The 6,000-nt window shown below is 45.2% G+C and overlaps 1 protein-coding gene across 1 annotated transcript in view; it reads left to right on the top strand.

Annotated features, from left to right (window-relative positions):
* Positions 1-4,202: 4,202 nt before the first annotated feature.
* ARHGEF26 (Rho guanine nucleotide exchange factor 26) overlaps positions 4,203-6,000 on the top strand; it is a 104,567-nt gene continuing 102,769 nt past the window's right edge. Inside the window, exon 1 of the mRNA XM_075268771.1 lies at positions 4,203-4,526. The gene's annotated coding sequence lies outside the window, so the exon portion shown is untranslated. The remainder of the gene's footprint in view (positions 4,527-6,000) is intronic.

Raw genomic sequence — 6,000 nt, 5'->3', positions numbered from 1 at the left:
CATACCATTCTGACACTGTTAGGTCAACATAGAAGCTGCTATGTTTTTACTGACATCACACGTTACAGTAAGTCACAGGCTAGCAAGGAATCCACTGCGCGAATTTACCATTAGGCTAAGGCCCCACGGGCCGTAAACGCCGCTATTTGCCCGCAGTGGAGACGCTGCAGGAAAAATCGCGGCGTTGTACAGTGCAGGCAAAGGGGATGGGATTCATGCGAATCCCATGCCCACTTTGCGGAAAAAAGCGCAGTGCGGATACACTGTGATTTACAAAGCCGTTGCAGCGTTGCAAATCGCAGCATGTCAATTATATCTACGGAAACGCCAGAGGCTTTCCTGTAGATATAATGTTAAGAGAAAAACACTGTGAACTTTCTCTTAAAAGAGCTGCGGAAAGAACTGCAATGCGTTCACGCAGCAGTTCTTTCCGCAGCGCTTTAGCGCTGCGATTACGGCCCGTGGGGCCTTAGCCTTAAGATCTAGACAGCTGGTGAGGGACCAAAACATTTGTGCAGAATTTGGGTTAAAAGCAGCTGATTCCTTTTAAGATGAGGTGTTATGTCTTTTCTCTTTTGAGGCAGATCAATTCAGTTTGACACCTCCAATAGCAGCTGCTGAGATCTTGAGATGGCTTTGTTTTCAGAAATAACATTGCATATACACAGGGCAGATCTACTATGAGCTGATCATTTATTTCCATGCACAATTTGCTGTTTACATTGCAGGATAAGAAATCCTATTGCCTGTATCATTAGAATGAAATGCGACGGATAAGAGCTATGTTTACTTTGGCTTAATTGTCTATTTCCTTTTATTTAGCTGGTGACGGAGGAGATGTGAATGGTTATAATCATTCCCTACATGCCTGAGCTTTTAGTGGCCCAGGCTCATTCCAAACTGTTACTATAATACACCAGTAACAGTCCTATACTGAAATACCCATTATAGATCGACGTCATATGTCCCTGTATGCCAGCTGTACCATACAGATGTGTTAGATCTACAGCTTATGCATTAGACAGACAGACATGCAAGAGCATTGTTATCAGTATTCCTAACAACGTATGCTATATTCACACCTACATTGTGTTATCAGTTTTTGTGTTCTATCGAAAAAAAAATGATCCTATTAAATTCTCACAGTCCAGCATTGCTGTTTCAGGTGGGGCACAAAGACATCAACTCTTTCTATGGTAGGGAGGCCCAATGAGCGCTTAGTCAAGGACAGCATTATAGTCAGAGGCTGCGAGCAGCTCCAAGGTGAGTATAATAAATGTAATACAATGTAAGAACCTTGTGTTCATATCTGTATATTTTCCTGAGAAGCGTAAGATCAATGTATAATATTGGGATGTGTGGTTCATGTCTTTAATTTTTTTCCTCCTTTTTCTTACATAGTAAATGTAGTAATAATAAGAATATTTTTGTTATGTATAGCTATAACTTACAAAGTAATACATCAATTCACACAATATAAGGTTCCTACAATATATGAGTATGTAGGGGGTGACACAAGAGGTAGAAGTACTTGTACAGCAGTCTAGTCATTTTTACGATAAAAAGGTTACTATAATCCTATCCTATCCTATCCTACTAATCCTATCCTATCCTACTAATCCTATCCTACTAATTATAAATGTGAATGTTTGTGTGTTTGTTACTCAATCACGCAAAAACAGCTAAATGGATTTGAATGAAATTTGGCACATAGATAGATTGTAATCTTAATTAGTAGGCTACTTTTTATCCCGGGAAATGACATGGCTTATCTCTCTATGCAAACACTCAGCTAACCCTCAGTGGATTGTGTACAAGCATTTGCATATTTTCTGATCAGCTCCAGGCAACATGATGACACACTGGATGGGAAAATACATTTAATTCAAATTGGCAGTTTACCAATTTTAAACATGCCGGGAAAAGAAAATCTAATTTGTTGCAAAATTCTAAAACAATGACAGCTGTGAAGGTAGCCAGAAGTCAACAGAGTTCTCCTCAAGTGGAGCTGAAAGGGATCATCGGTGCCAACAACACGCTCATTATATGGCATCCCAGTGAGCTTCTGAGATGCCAGAACAATGATGGGCACAGCACTAGGAATAAATTCAGCGGCAGGCCAGTTTGAAAGCTGCCGAAACGCCAGAGCAGGCAAACCATCGATGGCAGCAATTTGCTGAATATAGGTAGATCATCGACGCCAACAACACGCAGACAAAGTCACAGGAAGAGGCTAGTTATACTTATAAATAAAGCTGTATGAGCCATCACCAACCAGTTTTCTTTTATGTGCAGATTGAAAGTGCCTGGGCATACTGAGTTACATTTAGATGAAGGCATCACCGCCCCCTCTGCCCCCCCTCCCTCTAGCTATGCCAAAGAACAGTCTCTTTTCCAATGTGTTCTTTTCTAATGTAGAGTCGTAGTTATAGTATTCCATGCATGCTAGTCTGTACTCTGTGCATCATTTGCAGTGTTCATCCATGCCTTGCATATTCCTGTATGTTTTATGACAGCATGATTTATGTGTATGGTTAATGGAAATAATCTGTTTGGTAGCTCATATTAATTAGCAGCATGTTTAGCAGCATTTCATGCATATTCTATACATATATTATGTATACTAGAATCATATGGTAGACGTAATGAAGTTGGGGACAAAGAAAATCAGAGAATATGTGGGACACAAAGAAAGATTCAGATTTTTCCATTTTCAGAGAAATAAAAAATATGGGAACAATGCCTCTTCAAGGGTACCTGCATAATATGTTGTAAAGCCCCACCATGTTATTAGAGTGCAACTAAATAGCTTCCAAGTGTTGAAGTCAACTGATAAAGAAATACTTTCATGCAATGTGATAAATACACCATCTAGTCATTGGGCCAGGTACATCATCAGTTACGGCTTCAGAGCTAGAGATGGGTGAATCTCATGAGATTCATTATAAGACAATTCATTTGATATGACCGATCAATAGGTCAGATGGTTCTTTCCACACCAGTCTTGACAATCCCTGCTGTGGCGGAGGATTTACCTGATATATGACTTGGTCAAGGCCTTGTCATAAATCAGGAGCATCCTCAGGTAGAGCCTACACCAGTATTGAAAGCTATGCCAGCTCTTTGCTATGGTAGATTTCAGGTCTACTTTACCCTAAGGAAGCAAAGGGGGCGTGTGTGTGTGTGTGGGGGGGGGGGGAACTTGCAACAAGTGGCACTTAAAAAGTTGCAAAAGTTGAAGAGCTGCAAACCAATGTTAGATATCTGGTTCTCTAAATAAGACAGCTAAAAACCCTGGTGATCAAGTGGCTGGGGAAAGTTTCAGTGCCATATTTCTTCCGCAGTGAATGACAGTCCCTGTCCACATTCTACAATCCACATGGTAGTTCAGGGGCGCATGTTCTGTACTTCTGCTTCCCCCCAGAGTGGGAAAATTTTTTAATTTTCCTTTTGATCTCTGCGCTGCTGTCAAAAGCAGTCAGTGCTAGGATTCCTGACTGGCATCAGAATCCAGCAATCTGAATAGGGGCACACTTGGGGCATTATCACTGTATTATTCAGCATAGTCACAATAGAGGTATTATTATTGAATAGGAAAAGGGACTAGATTAGTACTGAGCGGAGAGATAAAAGGGGGCATCAGTACTGAATAGAAAGATAAATATTCACATTAGTGGGGCATAAAAAGAGGCGTTAGTATTGAGTGGGGTCACTAAGAGTAACTGTACAGCAGGCCCGAATGTAATGCACATGCACATAGGCTGGTATGTAAATGACCATATTCAGGATGCAGGCTGTATGGCTCTACAGATGACAGCAGCTACCTGTTTTGGGTCCATATTGTACCTTCAATGTCCCAGATCAGTGTCATGATGTTAGATAACATTGCCAACTATGAGCATGCAGCATAGGTTGTTATCCCACAGACAATAAAACATAGCTTCCCCCTGTGCTGTCCTCTAGACACTTGCGATCATTTATTGCAGGTACAGGATTAATTTGAATACATTGTTTCACTTTGTCCTACAGAACACATCTATGCAGTTGCTAAGATTCGCCACTAGGTGGCACATTACAACAAGCACAGCTCTGTTCTTTGTGCGTGTCCCTGTGAGTAAGTTCCAGCACCACTAGGTGGCGCATTACAGGAATGGCTGAGAAGTTAGAGGAGCCGGAGTTTGTAGTAGAGTCCCGGAGACTTTTGTTTCTGTCACACCGCTCACCTATCTGTACGTCGTGCCTTATATCTCCTTCCACCGCCGGACTCCGGGCCTGTCCCTCCCACAGGACACAGACATTCCCTCCACCCAGTGCAGGTGGAGCTGCGCCTCATAGCACTAACTGCAGGAGCTGGACCGGGCAACGGGACACTTCACTGGGATCTCAGAGCCTTCTACACACTGCTCGGCATGTTCTACCTGGATGTCCGCTGGGGGAGGCTGTAGAGCGGCTTGGATGTGTCTGACTGGACAATGCTGTAGTCACTGACAAGATACAAGTGGAGGAAGAATCGCCCAGGATCCCAGGTAGGCAGCCGACACATCAGTGCCCTGGAGCCCATGAGACACCCTCACAACAGGGTGCACTGCACTACAGATCCCAGCACACCCTCACAACAGGGTGCACTGCACTACAGATCCCAGCACACCCTCACAACAGGGTGCACTGCACTACAGAACCCCCGCACACCCTCACAACAGGGTGCACTGCACTACAGATCCCAGCACACCCTCACAACAGGGTGCACTGCACTACAGATCCCAGCACACCCTCACAACAGGGTGCACTGCACTACAGATCCCCGCACACCCTCACAACAGGGTGCACTGCACTACAGATCCCAGCACACCCTCACAACAGGGTGCACTGCACTACAGATCCCAGCACACCCTCACAACAGGGTACACTGCACTACAGGTCTCAGCACACCCTCACAACATGGTGTACTGCACTACAGATCCCAGAACACCCTCACAACATGGTGTACTGCACTACAGATCCCAGCACACCCTCACAACAGGGTGCACTGCACTACAGGTCCCAGCAGACCCTCATAACATGGTGTACTGCACTACAGGTCCCAGCACACCCTCACAACAGGGTGCACTGCACTACAGGTCTCAGCACACCCTCATAATAGGGTGCACTGCACTACAGGTCTCAGCACACCCTCACAACATGGTGTACTGCACTACAGGTCCCAGCACACCCTCATAATAGGGTACACTGCACTACAGGTCCCAGCACACCCTCACAACAGGGTGCACTGCACTACAGGTCTCAGCACACCCTCATAATAGGGTGCACTGCACTACAGGTTTCAGCACACCCTCACAACATAGTGTACTGCACTACAGATCCCAGCACACCCTCACAACATGGTGTACTGTACTACAGAGCCCAGCACACCCTGACAACAGGGTACACTGCACTACAGATCCCAGCACACCCTCACAATAGGGTACACTGCACTACAGATCCCAGCACACCCTCACAATAGGGTACACTGCACTACAGATCCCAGCACACCCTCATAATAGGGTGCACTGCACTACAGGTCCCAGCACACCTTCACAATAGGGTACACTGCACTACAGATCCCAGCACACCCTCACAACATGGTGTACTGTACTACAGATCCCAGCACACCCTCACAATTGGGTACACTGCACTACAGATCCCAGCACACCCTCATAATAGGGTGCACTGCACTACAGGTCCCAGCACACGCTCATAACATGGATCACTGCACTGCAGAGCCCAGCATACCCTCATAACAGGGTATACTGTACTACAGATCCCAGCACACCCTCATAATAGGGTACACTGCACTACAGGTCCCAGCACACCCTCATAACAGGGTATACTGTACTACAGATCCCAGCACACCCTCACAACATGGTGCACTGCACTACCGATCCCAGCACACCATCACAACATAGTACACTACACTACAGGTCTCACCATACCCTCAAAACAGAATGTACTGCTCTACAAATC

The sequence above is a fragment of the Leptodactylus fuscus genome, chromosome 3, assembly GCF_031893055.1.
Source record: "Leptodactylus fuscus isolate aLepFus1 chromosome 3, aLepFus1.hap2, whole genome shotgun sequence".
In the NCBI taxonomy this organism is placed as follows: Eukaryota; Metazoa; Chordata; class Amphibia; order Anura; family Leptodactylidae; genus Leptodactylus; species Leptodactylus fuscus.
This window is presented reverse-complemented; position numbering and strand designations above follow the sequence as displayed.